The sequence below is a fragment of the Helianthus annuus genome, chromosome 7 (genome assembly GCF_002127325.2).
Source record: "Helianthus annuus cultivar XRQ/B chromosome 7, HanXRQr2.0-SUNRISE, whole genome shotgun sequence".
In the NCBI taxonomy this organism is placed as follows: Eukaryota; Viridiplantae; Streptophyta; class Magnoliopsida; order Asterales; family Asteraceae; genus Helianthus; species Helianthus annuus.
This window is the reverse complement of record NC_035439.2, coordinates 95,982,290-96,002,755: the sequence shown is the minus strand read 5'-3', so window position 1 is coordinate 96,002,755 and position 20,466 is coordinate 95,982,290.

Genomic DNA, 20,466 nt, shown 5'->3' with positions numbered 1-20,466 from the left:
TTTACTTGGACAATTCCATTCTGGATATCTTCTTTGAATACCATTAGCTGATTTTTGTACCATATGACCATCAGAATATCTTTGTGGTCCCATGCATTAAACCTCCATACTGATCAGGCATGGAAGCAATCTATGGGATATATTAAGATACACCAATCCTCATACGGTGCTTTTATCATACCATCTAGTATTCGCAATCGATAGAGATTAAAGAGATATCAACTATATATGCTGACGCACTTCCTCTTATAGAGAGGATACTTCTAAAGTTCTACGATTGAAGGTTTCTGACTGGAACAGAAGAAATGGTTCTTATGACTTCGCCTGTAAGTTTTACCTTACACTTAATATCTGAGGTTCTTACGGGAGAATTTCTAAAAGTTTGCTAAGCTTACGTTCTTATGAGAGGCTCAGTAGCACCTGAAATCAAACGTAACTCCTAGTAGTAAAATCACAATAATTGATCTATCTGGTGTCATTATTAATGTGAACAGCCTCTAATCATACATCAGGAGGGTTAAGCGCCTCCATTCTTAATCCTTTTAAACTTAGCTGCAAAATCTTTGACAAATTTTAGGGCAGTCTCAGCTTTGACTGATTATTTCTTAATTTGTATAACGGGAGTAACTGAGGTAAATCCATAATGAATTTATAATAAGTAGGCTTTGAAACCTTTATGTGCCCTCTTATTGCCGTTGCTAACCACCAATAATTATTTGCATTAAGCTTAGATTTTGGGTAAATGGAATAGGGTACTATCTCAGCCAATGAATTTAAATTTGTAACATAGTGTCTACAACCTAGAACTTTTATGGCGAGAGTCAGAAAATTCTTATTCCATCTTTTCCATTTCGTGATGTGAATAATAGGTTTTTCTAATAAGGTCCTTAACACTTGGACTATCCCATATTGTATAAGGGGATCTTTCTTGTGGACTTCATTAATGTCCTCACTAATTAAGGGTATTGCCATCGAATGACTGTGGTGCATACCTTGCCGTGTCCCTTCCATCACAACTGCTGATACACCTAACGGTTTCTACTTCATTCTACAATTTCCTACAATCGATGGCCCCTTTTTATTATTGAAGTCTCTTGACTTCCAAGAGACGAAGTACTTTGAAGTACATCCTAGAATGAATGGGCTCCTTGCCATATATGATTTTGTTTGGGTTATTCTTCGCATTTGAAGTATGAATAAAGCTCTTCTCATGAGCAGTGACATGTGTTTTAGAGCAAACAACATTCAGCTTCTTGAACCTTTTTATGACTTTTCTCATAGCCTTTCTGACAGCTGCGTTAATTACAGTTTTGGAGATTAACTCCATTAACATTGAGGTTCACATTTGATGCACCATTAACATTTGTCGCATTTCTAGCAATCGCGACTGTTGTTTGTCTCTTCTGAGTTTTCCATACTTGAAGCTTATTAAATACCAAATTCAACAAGTGCTTAGGCAATCTGTACCATGTGTCTCCTTGAATTGTCAAAGGCTCACTATAAGGAGTCTTGATAACTACTTGCTTCTTATCACATAGTATGGTCTTGGTTATAAGACGACCAATCTATTCCTATCACTATATCGAGTCCCTTTAATTTTAACGGAAACAAGGACAGCGGAAAAGAATGATTCCTAATGGATATAAAACATCCATCTAATATTACTAAAGCAGTCCTTGAGGTACCATCGGCCAATTCTACTTCATACTTAACGCTTAGAGTTTTAACAGGCAGATTTAATAATTTACAAAATCTATTGTCTACGAAAGACTTATCTGCACCTGAATCAAATAATACTCTAGCATAACGTCATTAATCAGGAAAGTACTTGTTGTGACATTGTCATCCTGAACGGCCTCTTGAGCATTCATTTGAGAGTCTCCAGCTTTGGTCTTCTTAGCCTCCCCAGGCTTCTTGGTTTTATTTGGGCAATTTGTTTTGACGTGCCCTATTTCATTGCAACCATAGCAGGTTGCGTCCTTTATGTCTTGGCACTCCAAGGTCTTGTGCCCTTTCTTATTACAAATTCCACAAGGTCTAGCTTGTGACTCTAAAGTGCATTTCCCTTTGGTCGCCTTCTTTGGGCAGCGGGTCTTTATGTGCCCCTTCTCGCCACAATCATAGCATGTGGCGTCCTTCAAGTCCTTGCATTCATGGGTCTTGTGATCCATCTCCTTACAGATGACGCATCTCCTAGTTTGTTCATAGAAACATTTTCCAAAGTGCTTCTTCCCGCAGGTTTTACATTTGGGTTTTGCCTCCTTTGGCTTAGACTGGTTTGAACCAGCCTTACCCTTTTTGTAACCCTTATTTGGGGTATTATCGCACTTTCGCTTATGATCCTTTAATACACGGTCCACAGCGTTGTTCACGGCTGTATCTATCATAGTCTGTAACTTGGTGCCCGTTAAGTTCAGTCTTGCATCATCATTCTGATCAATTGGATGATTGTGAGCTTCAGATGAGTCAGCCATGGTGAAGCTTTGAAGACTACCAACCAAGTAGTAATAATTTGTTTAATTATACAGTGAATTGTCGAACTTGATAATTAAATAGCCATGGTGCGAATAAACCATATAGGCCAATAGATAGTATTTAATTTATTTGATTATGTTTTGCCTAGGTTTTTAAATAAACTATCTTTGGCGTTTAAAAGGAATATAATCCTTTATGTTTATTAGACAGGAGGCATAAGTCACGACTGTCAATGTCGTACCGACATTTCATATATCACAAGGGCTTGTTCCAAAGGACTTTTTGATGGCACAGGGGCCTTGTCACTAGGGAAATTTTAAAACATAATCAATGATCCTTTGGATCGGAAAATTTCACAGTTCATTGTCTTGACAAGAAATGAAATAAAACTATCTTTTTCATGTATACATCTTTGCCCGTAGGTATATATCCCAAATGGATGTTTTGATGTGTACATCATGTTCGACGTTTATTAGCCATGATTCCTATTGATCATTTATACTAAATATGGGGTTTGGAAGTTCCTAATATAAAGATGACAAGTGTGATTTTATCGCATCACCTTTGTCAGGAGTGTTAACATGTTTTCAGATGTTAACAAGGATCTGAATCTCTTTTAAACAGCTTTTACCATCGTAGCCAGGTCTTTAATGACATTCAAGCTAGGTTATACCCTTTAAGATTCTTTTTAATATGAATACTGGCAGGAAAGGAATGATACTTATTTTATTCAGGATTTTCATTTTAATTATCCTAGATTTAATTAAAATATAACTATGGCACAAAAGGCCAAGTCACAAGGACAACTTTAAATTATAAACCATAATTTTGTAGAATCAAGATATTTAGGCTTGAACGTTGTTTATTGCCTTTTCTTGACAGGGAGTTGTAGGCTACGACTGTCGTTTGTCTTATATGACAATAAATATGGCCCGTAAGCATTACATCCCTAATGGATGCTTAATTCTCAAATAGGAAAGGATTTCGGGAGAATCCAGTTTAAGGATGATTTATGCGATTTTATCGAATCACATTTGCCAGGAACGTTAACATGTTTACAGATGTTAACAAGGATTTTGAATCTTTTGAATAGGTTCTACCACCTTGGCCTTGTCTGAAATGACATATAGGCTAGGTTGTACCTTTAAGATTCTTTTTAATATTTAACGCGAAACAATCCTAAATTGAGATATTAATAAGGATCTGAATCTAATTGAGGGACTACCATCTTGGCCTTGTCTTAAGATGACACATGGGCTAGGTCTTGTCCTTTTTAGATTTTGCCATTTTATTATAATGGCAAATCTTATAAAAGGAATGATACTTTTCATTTATTTCATATATTATATTCATATATATTGATAAAATGAAATTTTGATAAAGCATTCCAATGATTTTAAAAGAGGTACAGAATTGCCCTGAACGGGACTTGAAAGGAATAATGTTGTCCTCGAAGGGACTGAAAGATAAATATGTCCTTATAAGGACTACTAAGGAAACGATCTTCAGCAAAAGGAGTTTATTCTTCATTTTATTTCTGAATGCTTTCTCCTTGGTTGCACGTTAATCCTAGTCGTAGTACGAAGCTCGGCCTTCCCTAGGCTTCAAATGGGGAGAATTTCCATTATGGCTTCTTCGCTTGGCGACATATTAAAATATATAGAATTGAAGACAATAATTCTCTGAATAGAGATGAGAGTATTCCTATGTTAAGTCTAGACTCAGAAGGTCAAGGAATGTGCTACTGTGTCATTGAGATTAAACACAAAAGGCTAATGTTTAATTCACTCAATGTTGGCTCTGATACCAACCTATCACACCCCGATATTTCCACGTATTACCGGTGGGCCCGGTGGGGAGTATCGTGACGTAGTTGATATCATCATAGTCAAACAACACAATTTAAATGCACAGCGGAAGCAAAAGATAAATATATTACAATCCGATATAAAGTAATATCAAAGTATTACAAAAGGAATGTAAAGGATCCACAGGCGGATCAAATAAAAGATAATTGTTCAATATATTTTAACATCTAAGCTTGCGAGACTCTTTATTGATGCTAGGAGTGGCCAGCCTATTCCGATTAGTACCTGCACTTAGCCTTTTTGGGAAAATACGTCAATTTACACTGATAAATACAATTTAACTGACTCATTTTGAAAATGTTTTAGAAAATTGATTTGAATGCACATGGCACAAAACTTTTTATAACTTGGGATAATTATTTTTATATAAACTTGTAAAAGAATTACATGTTCGTTATACGTTCAGTAGCCCGGGTTGAATACTGGGTTAAATATTAATAGACACACCACATGGCATAGTCCCGCGGCAAGTTATTCTCGTAACCGGCGGTTATACCTTATTAATTATAAATGCGCTGACGGGTTTACGCCTACAACCGTGTGCTAAGGTCGTGGCCATTCTATGAATGATGCCAAGGATATCCGGGACATGGTCATTAACCCCCTAAAGGCTTTAAGCAAAGAAAACAAATTAAACGGGTCATTTCAATGAATTAACCATCATACAATTAAAGATTCAATGCCCGACCAAGCGGTATTTTATATACCGTACCCCAAGCCCGTATAGAGAAAATAAGTAAAAAGTATTTATCTGAGCAAATTTATACAATTTATCCCAGCCGTATACCACCAAGCAAGTACAGATAGCTTTTACTGGGCTCCTAAATCTAGAACGAAGGTTTTTAATAACCTATTAGATTCCTAACGGGTCTTAATTAAGCTTATTCTTAGACCGGTTAGTTTTAAAGGAGGATACGGTTCAAAACGCATGATTAAGCGAGAACCGGATTAGAATGTGGTTTAGACCCGACAAGCTTGTATACTTGTGTAATAAGGGTAAACTAAACACATTCTGGATTTTGAGATAAAAATGATAAGCTTTGACCCGTTTCGGCTAATTTATGCAAACTAGTTACATAAGCCGACCCGAACGCGAAAAGTGCATAACGGGTAACCAAAAGAGTCATGAACAGGTTTCCTAAGTTAATATTCCTTAAGTATATTGTGATATCAGTAGGATACCTTCCATTATGCCCAAAACGAATTTAAAACCAATTTATGCCCGGTAGGGGTGTTTTGGTCATTTTTAAAGGTTATAAGAGAGATTAAATATTATTCTGAGTTCCAGGTCTGATATAATAAATAAAAATACTTAATTTAATAAGTCATAAGAGTAGGGTATAGCATATATGTGAAATTTACTATTTATAACCAATCTATGCACTACAGGGGCATTTTGGTAATTTCACATAAGCTTAAAAGGTCAAAATTTGAGAATCTGAGTTTAAAACTTTTCTTTACTGTTAAAATATATAAATTTACTTAAAACATCAGTAGGTATCAAGTCTTATATATTTAAAATAGTTTTTATACATACTATGCGCTTAAAACGCGTAAAAGTCGGTTTTAAGCGATTTTCGGGTTTAAATAGGAAATCTGATTTTTTGATCAGTTTATCATGTTCAAAATATTTTGTTTATGATATTTAATCAGTAGCAAAAAGTTTGGTAACAAAATATTATGTAAAACTCATTTTATGGGCCAAAAGGGCAAAACCGACAATTACCGAATCAAAGCTATAACCCTATGTTATGCTCAGCCTAAAAATAAATAAAAATCTTTAAAAATCCCAAAATATTATTTTATGTAGTAGGTAAAAATTTTGGTATCAAAAATTGGGTTTAGATAGGATATACGCTAATTATGCCGTTTAATTAATAAAAAGCTTTTCATTTATGCTAATGAGCATAACTCCTAATCTAGACCTCAAACTGATGTCAAATTTTAGGGACAAGTTTATAAATCAGTAATAAAGAATATTGTCCTCTCACATTTTCAAAATTCTCGTTTTAGGGTCAAAAGGGCATAACGGTCAACATTTAGGCATTTAACGGAAACATGCATGAACTAGGATTTCTATGGAACCAAGTTGTATAACCTCGGAGGGTATACAAACCTATAATATGGTCCTAATGGAATCCTAAGGCATATCTAAACTAAACTAAACTAAATCAGGTCAGAACTGAAAGTCAAAGCAAAAGTCAACTTTTGCGACTTTCGGTTCCGAACCGAGCCTATACTTAGAATTGTCGGGTTGAACATGGATAGACATGTTCAACTAATATTTACCAAGTTATTAAAGTGAGAAAACTGATTTTTATAGCTTCCATATTATTAGTTATGGATTTTATTTAAAAACTAACCCGTTTGACTTTTATTTTAATTACTTTGACCCGACAATTAACTAAGTAAACGTGGTAATTAGGAGGTGCCCTTATGAGGGTTTAACGCCTACCTAATTACGATCACGTAGCCATGTTTGTTGCGAACCATGGCTTGACCATACAAGGTCTAGCTAAAAGTCAAAGCGTTTATCTAAACAGTTGACTTTTTCGGCTTTAAGAGCCAAACAAAATAACAAGGAAGGAACACTTACAAGTGGTCCTTAGGTCAGAAGGTTACTCAAAAGGAGGTTCCCAATGACAAGGATCCTCAGATTTGAGATTGAGAGCAAGAAAGAAGGAAATGAGCAATGAGGGCCATGATCAGGGGGGGGGTATTTATAGGTTTTTGAGAACTGTTAGGATCATTCCTCAATAAACGGGATTCGATCTCAGCCTTACAAGTGTGCCCCCTGTTTTAGAAAACTATGGGTACACTAAAACCAGCCCCTAGAATCAAGTATGTGAGACAAAGGGAAAAACCAAAGCTGGTTTTTGAAATTCTGATACTGGGCATCAGCATACGGACCGTAAGGGTCCAGTCATATGGTCCGTAAGGACCAGGCCTGTACACAGTAAGTTTCAAATGTTGACAATTTTGGCTCCTACACTTCCAAATGCCATTTCCGACACATCTAAGGCCCGTTAAACCATTTTTAAGGCTCTACAATGATGCCTAAACACGGGGAACATGAAACATGCTCAAAAATATGCCGGATGTCGGTTCGTTTGGTCGTACAGTCACGTTGTTCGGCTAATTACGACAAAACACGGACGGACGAGAAAAACGAACCAAATTACGCGACGAATGGAATTTTATCAAGCCAAACACTAAAATAAAATATTTTAGGGCTTACATAAATTTTTGGGTGTCCGGAGATATTCAGAATGTGAGATATGTGTGACACCCTGACTTTTGCGGAAGCGTGGTTTATTTGGTGTGACTTCTTAATACCATAGCAACAATCATAACAATGCTATATGATAAAAACACGAGATGTTTATCCATTAAAAGGGTTTAGAAAAATACCACAACAACATTGTCGGAAAACATCAATACCAATTTAAGTTACAAACCATTACGTGATTTAACGAGTTCACAAGACCCAACAAAAGTACCTAAAGAAAACCTGAGTTTAGAATCATGTATCCCGTCCAGGAAAGGAATACACCCTCTAAACTCAACACCCTGGATAACATCCTTTATTCAAACGCAGCTTGACAACACGTGCATACCCTTCCAGATCCACTAGTTTCCTGAAATACATGTAGTTTGAAAAATCAATAAAAGTTGAGTGAGTTCATGTGTTTGTTTGTGTGTATGAATAAACCTTTGAAACGTTGTAAGTATGTTTGTAAGTCCCTGGTATGTAGCAATAAGGAAAAAGAGATCACCAATGGTTTGCAAGGCCATTGATATATGTGAAGTGATGCAGGAAGACTCAAACCTAGCAGATTTCGTACCGGGCTTCCGGCTGTAAGACATAGTCACCACATGGTCCATTCGGCGGACTCAGGAGTGGGGCTCGCTACACCCAAATAGATCTATCACTCATGCCCCTCGGTCCTACAACGAGGATTAATGGCCTTAAGTATCTGCCTACCCACTCACATGATCTAAGTAGTAACCCTCCTTAAGCTAACCATACCATGTATAAAATGTTTGTAATAATTGTAACATGTATTTCACCCCGAAGTATAAAACTGAAAACAGTTAAAAGAAAAGTAGGACATGAACTCACAGTATTGCGTCTTCAGTATGTGTAACCCAAGTCTCCTCAGCAAACACGACTACCTACAATGTACTAACGTCTATTAGATGAACGGGCCGTGCCTTTGCTTAATATGAAGGTTTTTGAGTTACGTTTCTTGTGTTTCCAAATATTATTCCAAGTTATAACTATTAGTTAAAATAATTATTTTAACTCTAAATTATACTTTATTTTGGAATAATTGTTAAACAATATTTCTGTATTAGTACTTCTCAAGTATTTTAGCTTCGTATTTCCTTCCCAAGGATGGGGGTATCTCATACATGTGTATTCGTATTTTTGTATGTGTGTCTTTAGCCATGTATTAGCGTCGTATTCCAGTGTATTACTCCAATTAAAAATATACCAATATATTCCTAATATATATTTCCAACACTTATATTTTCAAGTCCCACTCTATAAAACATATAATAACTTATTTTGTCCCAAAAATAATGTATCGTCCAGAAAATATATATATATTTTTCCTAAAATCATATATCCTCTAATATGCTAAGAAAATATATTTTAACTTCCCAAAAATAATATATTTTCTCTTTGTCGAAAATATGATATACTTGGTAATATGTACAAAAACCATATTTTCACTTCTTTCGTTTCCAAAATAGTATTTACCAAAAAAAATATATTCGTACAAGTATTTTCCGGAATAATTCGTAAGTTACGTTTTAGCGTTTGGTTCCACAATGCCAAGTATGTAACTTAAATATTTATTCCTCAAAATTTTTGGTACTATTCTGGAGTTATAAATGTTGTGGTATTTCGCTAAGTTACATTATTTTGCCCTAAAATAATATGACTAGTTCACAAATCAAACAAATATTCATACAAGCGTTTTAGTATAAAATATATATTCTAAATATATCTTTGTCCGCCTTTATTTACGAAAACCCTCCGACACTTTGAAATTTTGTAACAAAACTTATGGCGACGTTTATTTTGAAAGATAATGTTTAAAACATATTTGTAAACACTTGTTAGAAAATAATTTCTAAGTCCTGGGATTTTTAGAAAATTTCGCCATAGTTTCCCCTAAAAAACGGAGGTGTCGATGCTATTAAGCATATCAGTTTCTTTTCAAAACCAATCAACAATCAATCCTTAAACAATTTTACATCACCAAGAGCGAAAACTATGTGCGTTACATATTAATCACGAACTTGATACATTCCGAAAACGCGTAGTAACTTGGTAAAGCTTTTAGTGGACGTAGTTACCTTCCAAAGCGTAATTATTTCTTTAAAAATCATTTTCTTACAAAAGTTTAGTGTTTACAACTTGTAAACAATTTTTACAAAAATTAATCTTTTGAACTCTTCTTGTAAATAAAAGGTTTCTACACTTATTTCATTTCCAAAAATGGTGTAAGTGTATGTAAAAGCCATAATTTTTTAAAAATCGATTTTTAAACTTGGTTTATTTAGAAAAGTCTTTTGTAGAACTCGGATCTACATGATCATCAACTTACTTTGTTCACTCATAGTTCAAGAAATCTATTTCATTCAAGTTCATGCTTAAATTAGAAGGTGATTACTTCATGTATCACATAATCACCTTCCTAGTCTTGTTAAATTAAGTTTCTAAACATCATTTAACAAGCTCCATATGGTGATTAACATCACATACCAAAAAATCATTAAGAAATTAACAACATATTCATAACAACATCCTACTAGTAACATTTTATCTTCATGTAAACTTTTATGTTCAAGTTTCTTGTTTAACTCTTTTAGTGTTCTTGTAAATTTCATCATACTATAACTTTTAACTACTCAAAATAGAAATAAGCAAGGGTTAAACAAGGACTTACAACTAGCTCAAAGGCTAGGGAAGATTTCTAGTGAAAATGGTGGTGAAAAATGATGAGAGAAAGCAAGTAATGAAGCTCCTTGAAGTTCTTCAAGCTTCCATCTTCTCAAGACACCTCTTAACACATGTAACAAGCTTGAAAATGGAATGAATGGTGGGTGAAATGGTGGTGGTGGCGGTTGTATGTGAGCCAAGAGGGGAGAGAGAGAGAGAGATGAGTGAGAGAGTGGGGTGAATCTTGTGAAGTGTAAGATGAAAGATATGAGGTGATCTTTGCCATACTTATAAGGATTTTGCTTATATTTTGTTCAAAACAACAAGCAACAATCAAATAAAATATGAGAATGAAATCTAATAAATATGTTGGTGATTTGGGTGGGTCCCTTGGACCGTAAACATGTTTGGGGGGGGGGGTAATTGTAACATTTTGATGATAGCTGGTAAATGATAGGAAGTTAAATGTAACATCTAGTGTTATATGTGTATGGCACTTTATATAATGTGTTGGGGTATTCGGGGACCATAACTAGTCCAAAAATAATAAAACAATGTCTTTGGCAAAATTGGTGTCCCGGGTAATGTCCGGTTATTCGGTTAGATACCGTTCTGTTAAAGTGTCAAGTTATTCCGAATAGTGTCTTTTATGTACCCTTTGTATCACATTTAATTCCCAACACTTAGGAAAGCATACAGGACCATTTAGTCAATTTTCTGCATAATACCAATATGTTAAAATGCTGAATTTTGCTGGAATATACAGAATTCTGCACTTGTAGTGGGTTTTAGGCACTTTCCGGCACTTAAACTATCACCTATTGACGCAGTTTCATGGTCCTCACTTTCCTACACTCCATATAGTGTAGTACCTTGTCTCTGGCTCATACTGGACCTCAATATATTGTCTGTCCATGTGCTGGTATTGTCAGCATGTTTCTGAGTTATCCGCTCAGTGTGCTAACTGTGCTTTGTGCATCAAGTTTGTCACTAAAGTTTGTATGTAATGAATGGAGTGACAGTATGAAATGTGATGCATATGTATGTATGATACAGAAATCAAAAAGCAGTTTACGTCATCAGTAGTAATCATGCACAGTCATTAAGCACGTAATTAAAATTAATTAATTGTACGGATGCATGCAAATTTGATGGTTGTCACATTCTCCTCCTGTTAAGAAAATTTCGTCCTCGAAATTTGTACTACCTTAACTCCTTAGGGTTCCATTATGCGTATATGAATAATAATGAGGTAAATAACCTCCAAGCCGAATCAACCTTATTCACATCAGGTGAATCCAAGAATATATAATAATACGAATCCAATGGTTACAAGGTATGTGCTTTTAGCATTTGATGTCATAGGTACAAGCCGTATTTGACGTATAGTCTAGTGTAATCCAGTTAACAGGGGTTCCACAAAAGAGGAGTTTTGACTAATAAGATCCCCAAACAATCGATCGCAATATGCAACGAGTTTCCACAAACCATAGCATCCGCTATATGAATTCAAAATCAACAACTCAAATGTGATAATAACATGAAAATGTTCTGTCAACTTCCGAATAAATGAATGGCAAGGTTTAGTGTGTTGACAATTTTTGAATTGCGAAAGTACGCCGAATGAATACAAGCGTATCTGGTGTATCCTTGTCTTAATTCGTAGTTGCATCAGAAATGTTTAAATGACAAGTCAAACAAAGGTATATGTAGTTTTGCGTGAAACGGTTGACCATGATTAGCACAAGCTACAAGTTTGTAATGACGCCACAAGGTGTCGCAATGACATAATTCAATAATAGTGGTGATTGAACAAGTTCACCGTGTTTGAAATCAAATGAAAGTGTACTGAGACAATCTGAAGATTTGATTTACACAATGTCATAGATTTTTCAGTTAAATACGGAACATAAAAGAGCCACTGTTTTTGATTGAAGGTGAGGAAGTATTAAGTACCGAAGGTATTCGATCGACAATGAAAGAATCGTTAGGGGGTACATTGTACTTATGAAATGGATCTATGTACCATTGCCTTAACACACAACTGTGTTGAGACTGCTTTAATCGTGATAAACAAGACGAATTTAGAGTAATTTAGTAAATAAATAATTAAATCCGTGTATGGAGTGAGTAACCAAATTAGCGCAAGCTTCAATTTCATGAAAGTATCACCGTAAGATATCGAAATCAACAAATGTTTTAGTGGGGTCGTAGACCAATCAAGTTTACTATGACTCGAAACAAAAGAACCTTTGTAAAAGTATTTGAATATGATGTTCCCAATACATCATATGGCGTCTTAAGTCGAACCTGCGAGATAGATAAGTTCAAGCAATTGAACTTGGTTTTAGCGTAACCCGACAATGAACGTATGTATCAACAAAGGAATCTCGGCATGGTAACAAAAATAAACCATGAATGTAACTTGAAATAAAAGAAGTTTCAAGAGAGTGTGTTGACTTGATAGCAAAAGAGCCAACAATTACGATAATGTAGGTCATTCGAATCATAAATCATGTATCAACAAAGGAATCTCGGCATGGTAACAAAAATAAACCATGAATGTAACTTGAAATAAAAGAAGTTTCAAGAGAGTGTGTTGACTTAATAGCTAAAGAGACAACAATTACGATAATGTAGGTCATTCGAATCATAAATCAGTAGCTAGCCTTTAGCAAAATAATATTTGAACTTTAATGAAGCGTTTATTCGAAATGAAACCGAATGCGTAACAAAAAGGTGCATGCATAACATATAAGTTTTCAAGTAATGACACAATTAGTGTTTGCTAAAATGGAGAAACGACTAAGTATTCGAAGCCAATGGGTGTTCGCTCTCAGTGAGGAAGAGAAATCAATGAAATGCAACTACCATTAAGGGGAGTAGAGATGCAAACATCTACTCGCTAGAAGCAAAAGTGAGGATTTCAACAAAAGAAATTTAAGTACTTCCTGTTTGGCCAACTGAACTGGTATATACGTCGGATAATGGTGTTTGATTGAGTTGACAGATGTGGTTCCTAAGTAACAGCCCTTACGAGTTTCGACCTGGGTTCCAAAAGTTCTACGTACATGTCTGTTAAATTCTCAAAGTTTCGTATTCTGTGTAACACTGTCTTGTGCATCGTGTAGGAAACACCATTTTGCATGTTTAAAACAAGTTATTGTCCCACAATTTCCCCGGTATCCTTCATTCCTGAATTCACAGCTAACGACACTCGATCATTGATCAGTCGTGTAATAGTAGTTGGATCCTCACAGTTAGTTAAGTAAGAAGTTCGTTAATCCTTAGCAAGAGTTACCGACTCTTGTTGGTTAGCTCGTTCGACTCTTGGTAGTTGGTGCTCATTTGAAAATCATCGCCCTTCTTCTTAACGAGCAGAATTAGGGTTACCCAAAAGGGAATTTTGGTCTGTTATCTTCCTTCTCTATCAACTTCTGAGGTTACACTGCCAATCCTTGCATCTCCAAGACGACTCACACACTCTGTGATGGACAATGGATGATGATGTTGTGATGGTGGTGGGTGGTGGGTGAAGTGTGAGAGAGGTGGTGTGCCAAAGGATGAGTTGCAAGTGATCCAAGCACTCCTATTTATAGGCTAGACAGAAGCTCGGGCACAGCCCCGTGCCCGTTGGGCACGGCCCCGTGTCCATCCTCTTCTCTTTCTTCATTAATTGCAGTTTGTCTGCATTAGTTGACCATGCCCCCATGTCCGCTGAGCACGACCCCGTGTGCAGAAGCATATCTGTACTATCAAGATTTGCCTGGATTCTGCGAATCTTATAGTTGACCATGGCCCCGTGTCCGCTGGGCACGGCCCCGTGGTGGGCGATAGAAGCTTCTACAACTTTGTCTTTTCTGCTGACACTTGGGCACGCCCCCGTGCTCACTGAGCACGGGGCGTGTTCAGTCTTCTGTCTTCTTGATTTTGCTTGGGAAGATGCTGTCGGGAGGTCGGGCATGCCACGTTTGTTCCTTTTCTTGTATTTATGTTAGATTTTGTTGCCTTTTTGCTTCTTTTGTTCATTTGAGCTCATTTAATCCTAAAAATACAAAAGGAAGACAAAAACACACTTTTTCCATCATTAGTACTAAAAAAGGGTTAGTTTTATGCCACAATTGATGTAATTTATATGTTGCATTTTGTACACATCATGAGGCCTATCCACTGTTGAAGACAAAGCCCTGTTAAAGACAAGCACTTATGTACCTAAAGCCTGAGCAACGAAAGGAAAACCACTGCTCAGTAGCAGCAGTGCTTTAGCATCTACGGCAGATTCAACTTTAGTATTTATGTATGAGTGTTTCTTATGTAACAGTGTTTAGTGTAGCAGTGGTTCGCTATAGTTTATCTCTCGAGACAAACCCTATACAAACTCAAAGACGAACCACTGCCCAACAACAACAGTGGTTCAGCATTAGCAGCATATATTCTACCTTTATTTATGTTAACAGTGTTTATATGTAACAGTATTTATCACATCAGTGTTTTATACTCTGTTAGATTGTTAGATTTCATATCACTGAGATGTTTATATGTAACAGTATTTATCACATCAGCCCAGCATGCTAATTGATTATTAAGCTCCTCATTTTTGATTGTTTGGGTATAGTATTTTTGAAATTGGTCTTTTTTTTTTGCAAACAGTTGTTTATGGGCCAACTTCTTTTTAAGGTCAAACATTTGTTTAAGCGTAAACATCTGTTTATATCCAAACAGATCTTTAAGGTCAAATATCTATTTATCGTCAAACATCCTTAAAATAGTTAAAAAATGATAGTTTTCATTAATCCTTAAAAGTCTGTTACAACCACTATTTTGGTTCAAACACCTGATTGTTAAATGTTATCCACTGTTGAAAGACAACCTTTGTTTCTTCATTTTTCATGTTGACCATTGAGTGACCAAACATCTGTGTTTCAATCACTGTTGGCTATCCACTGATAGTTAAAAAATAGAATTACAATGAAATTACAATTTTACCTAATCGTTACAATTTTACCTACGAAATCCTAACAAGTGTTAACTCTAGTGTGTAATAGTTTATAAATATTTCATTAAATTTCTATTTTTCTATGTAATAGTTTATTTTAATAATCTCAACATGCATCTTAACAATAGTTAACATGAAATTTTTCATGAATTATAAGCATCAAAATGTTTTTAGGAAATAAAAAATCCATTGTAATAGTTTATTTTAATAATCTCAACATTGCACCATCAGGACTGATAGGCTATCCACTGATAGCTTAAAGTCTCCCACTGTTTTCATTGTAACCATTGCAACCACTGATATTATTCCATCAGTGGCTTCATAAAACAACTGTCTTCCATTACTCATCAGGGGTTGGCGCTTGGACAGTACATAGCGGTCAGATCTTTTGTAACCGCTGCCACGTCAGCATTCACTTTTTCCCCTATAAAACCCTGATCAAAACCCCCAAACAGGGTTTTTACTGTCGAATCGAATTCAAAATTCCTTTCTCAAAGTAGTTGTCCTCCATTTCTTTCAAAACTCCTCATCATCCTTCTTCCTCAAATGTCAAAATCACCGTCTTCATCATCATCTGAGAAATCCACTCAAAAGGCCATAGAAATTCCATACAAAGCTCCCCATAACTACTTGGGTCTCTTGACAAAACCAAATCACACTGAAACCTTCAACTCCGTCATAGATGCTCTTTCGTCTTCAAAGTCCAAAACTTTGTTGACTTCTGATGCTCCGATTTACTTGGCATCCCAGAGGGAATTTTGGAAAAATGCAAAACTTGAATCTCAAGATGAAACACCCATAGCCATCAATTCCTTGATAAAGGGTGTTAAAGTTAAAATCACACCACAAACCATCTCTGAAGTGTTTGAACTCAATGATCTTCAAGGTAAAACTTCTTTCCCTAAAATAGAGTATCAAACAGATTTTTTTAGAAAGAGGGTATGCAAAGGAAATGAAAAAAGACACTTTGCAAAAAGGCAGTTTTCCCCCTGCCACAAGGTTTTTGTTTCATACCCTCTTAATGTGTGTTTCTAATAAGACCACTGCTTTCAATGAAATTCCATTAAAGATCCAATACCTGGGTTATGCTATCTTGCATGGGGAAAACTTTAACTATTCACAGGAGATCTTTGATGACCTGGTCAAAAATGTTACTAGCAAATCATTTTTACTATTTCCAAGGTTCCTAAGCTTTTATTTTCAAAAGAAAATTGGAAAGGATGATGCTCATGTACTCATCCTGGGTGAACCTTTTCAAATAAATGGCCTTACACCTGAAACATTTACAAGGCTATCAAAAGTGTCCAAAACATAAGCAGAGGCTTTGGAGCAGACTTTAGCAGCTACCACTGCTCCTCAGGCACCTGCTACTGAGCACACTGCTCAAGGTGATCACAGCAGCAAACAACTGCTGTGAAACCCAGACCTAAATCCACCAAAAGACCAAGACAAAAGAAAACACAAAAGCCCCCCAAACCTAAAACAAAGGCAACTCTGGAAGATGAGATCCCAGAGCAACTGCCAGTGACAACACAAAAGTCACCAGAAACCACTGTTGTTACTTCCTCACAGCAGATGATAGAAAGATCTCAACCCGAGCCTCAAACTCCTCCTGATTCTTCTCAAAAAGAACAGGTTGTAAGAACTGGGACACCAAATTATGATGCTCTAGAATCACTTGATTCTATCATCCACAGCCCACTGCCCGGGGCAAATTCTCTTTCTACACCCATACTCACCTCTTAAATTCCAGCATAAACAAAACTTTTGTTGGATGCAGTTGATATAGCTTAGACAGAAATTAGTTCCTCTCAACCACCTATCACTGAGTGCATGCCACCACAAGTGACTGAGTCTGAACTCCCTATCATTGCTAACCCACCAACAACACCAGAGGAGGTTACACTGCAGGATGTACAAGTACTTCCTGTCAGTAGTTCTAGCCAAGCAGCAACTACAGGTGTTGGATCCACTGATCTACACCTGGCCAGTTGTTTCATAAATCAGACTTCCTTGAAGGCAATTTCCTCTCCAGCAACTCTGATAACCACTGGTATATTTGTTCCAACCACTAGTACATTTAAAAGGTTATCAATTGCTGAGGAAAGAAGTCTCCAGTACCGAGAACAAGGGGCATCATTGGATGACGTTTGGGAAAATTTTCCTAAGGCAACCACTAATACAACCACTGCTAGTGGGAAATCAGATGATCCCATTAAGTTGGGTGATGGCTTAATGTACCAAGAATTGACGGATAGAATTGACAAGCTTGATACATCTGTTGCAGAAATCAAAGACATGCTGCAACAGTTGTTAAAAGCACAAAAGGTACCATCCCCTGCTGCACCAACTCCAACAGCTGCTCCATCATCTGCTCCCACTCCAAATGAGTTGTGGAGTTCGTTTCAACCTCTACTACACCACCAAAGAGAATTAGCTGATCAGTAACATGAGATACAAGTTCAAAAGATCAGAAATCTCATGGAAGCAAGGTTTAAAGACACACAGGAAGATATCAAGGCAATCAAGGCCCATTTACTGAATACCACTGGCACCGCTCCTCCCTCTTATCATCTTTGTGGATCAACCACCACCAGCTGATGCCAAAAAGGGGGATAAATTAAAGCAATTTAAAAAGAAGGGATATGAAGATGGTCTGTACATTGAACCAGACAAGTCAAGTATGCTTGCAGACATCCCCTTGCCATATGGTATTAAAAAGATTGATGTAACCACAAATGTCATTGCTAATGCAAAAGCAAGGGTAAAAAGGGATATGGAGGGAAAGGATAAAGCAAGGTTTGAACAGGAGAAGAGAGTTTTTGTGGAAATGAATGAGCAGGGTATTTCAGAACCAAAGGATGAAGAAAATCCTAAAAACTCCACACATCAATCTCCCAAACCAACAGAGGTTAAAACTCCTGTTGTATCAACAACTGTTGGTACTTCAGTGGTTTCAACAGCTGTTACCCAAACAACTGCCACCACTTCAACACACACTACAACTACTGCTCCCACTTCAAGCACTGCCTCACCAAAAACATCATCACCACCAAAAATCACCTCACCACCAAAAACAACTTCATCACCACCATCATCTCCTGCTAAAAAGCAGAATACTTCAGATGACACATCATCTGTTGTAATGACAACAGTGGTTGAAACACCAGTTGTTCCAACAACTGTTAGTCAGCAACCTTCCACTCAAATCACTACCACTCAATCCATCAAAACACCACCAACCTCTCCTAAACCGAAAAGGAGAAGGGTAACCAATGTTGTCCTACATGATGACACTTCACCACCACAAGCAACCACAGAATCGCTGCCACTTGTACCTATTCCAAACCTTGTTCCTCTTTCTTCAGTTCAAGTTCAAAAACCAAACACTGCCATCACTCCTGCAGGTGCTCAGTACCCTTTAGAGCTTATAGCAGTTAGAGAGGAGATCAAATCCTTCTACACTGAAGATGACCTTGCTAAAAGGAGTTTGCCATCTCTTGAAGGATATCCTAGGCCAAACAACATTGAAGAATATATGAGGTTAAAAGCTCGACAAGCAGATGATATCTCTAAAAGGAATTCACATGGTAAATCTGATAAGGAAATACAAAGATACTATCAATATCTGCTAACCCAGGTCAGAACATTGGAACAGTTTGCAAAAAATCTTTATCAGCAACTATCAGAAAGAGCAGATGAAACCTTGAGAAAAGATTATCTTGATAACATCATAACTTACAAAAAGTATAAAGGAGAAAGGTACATGTACAAAGAATGGACCATTAGTGAGCTTGAAAGTGAAGCAGCCAGAATTCAAGATATGATCAAAAACAATGTGAAGCAGACTCCTCCTATCTGGGCAAAGTTTAAGAAAAATGTACCAGAAAGGACTCTGCAGCTGAAGAGGATGCAAGAAGAGCTGATTACAGCTGCTTTTGGGTCAAGGAATCAAGTGTCAAGATGGAGAGAGGATAAAGTGTTTGCATCTTACAAAAGGCTGGAAGAACTAAGGAAGAAAAATCCTAATATTCCACAAAAGCCTGATTATCCTGAAGCAGTGGTTTCAGCTGAGCCACAGAAGCAACAATTCAGGAGATCCACTGCTCCACCTGCTGCTATCCTTTACCAAAGAAGGAATCAAAAGCAGATGGATAAAATAACAGCAGCAGATAAAGAAGCAGAGGATTACCTTGTGAAAGAAGGGGTTAAACGGATGATTGAAGAAAGACTTGAATCTTGAAATAAATTCAATCATTCGGTTCTATGTTAAAATGTGTGTTGAAAGCATTTCTCCTATTTGATTGTGTGCAAAGTTTATTTCCATTTTAATTCCGCTGCATTACTTGTTCATTTTCTTAATTCTTAAACAAAAACACAATCAAAAAGCAACTCAGATCCTAACAACCTCTAATATTGGTTCATGATCTAATCCGGTGATTTGAGGACATTGTTGTTGAATCGAATAAGATGGTTGATGTAATGTGGTCATATTAATAACAAATAGTAATTAATATAACTAAGTTTCCCGAGCCCGGGAAGCAATCACGGGTAAAAACCTAGTAAATTTATAAAGAAAGATAATGGTGTAAGTAAACAAAACCAACAATGGAACCGTAGGTGTATCTTCTGATTGTAATTATTAGAGATGATATGGTGTATATGTTAAGAAGTATAACACAATTATAAGGATGGCAATTACAACCAGTTTACCTAGAGTTGGTCTAAATTAGATAAGAATACAAGATTTTCCTAGCATATATACACAAAAGTTTTGTAAACATATGGTTTTTTGACATTGGAATGGTTTTTGGTAATGATAGTTTAGTAACCATAGTTTTTCACAAAGAATGGCTTTTGGTGTTAAAGTTTAGTATACAAGACATTATTTAAATATATGTCGTGCTATAGTTTTTCACACTGGCATGGTTTTTGGCAATCATAGTTTAGTAAACAAGACATTATTTTAAATATATGTATCAGGAGATCAACTGCTTTCTCCCTTAACGTGATTTTCACCACAAACATTCAAAGTTTCTAATGATGTAAAACTTGAGTTTCAAAACACTAATGAGATGAGTCTGAACATAGCAAATGCTAGACATGCATAACTGTTGCAAAGCATGAAAGGTTCTGGCGGGACGCTTGCCTGGGCCTTTTGCTACAAAACC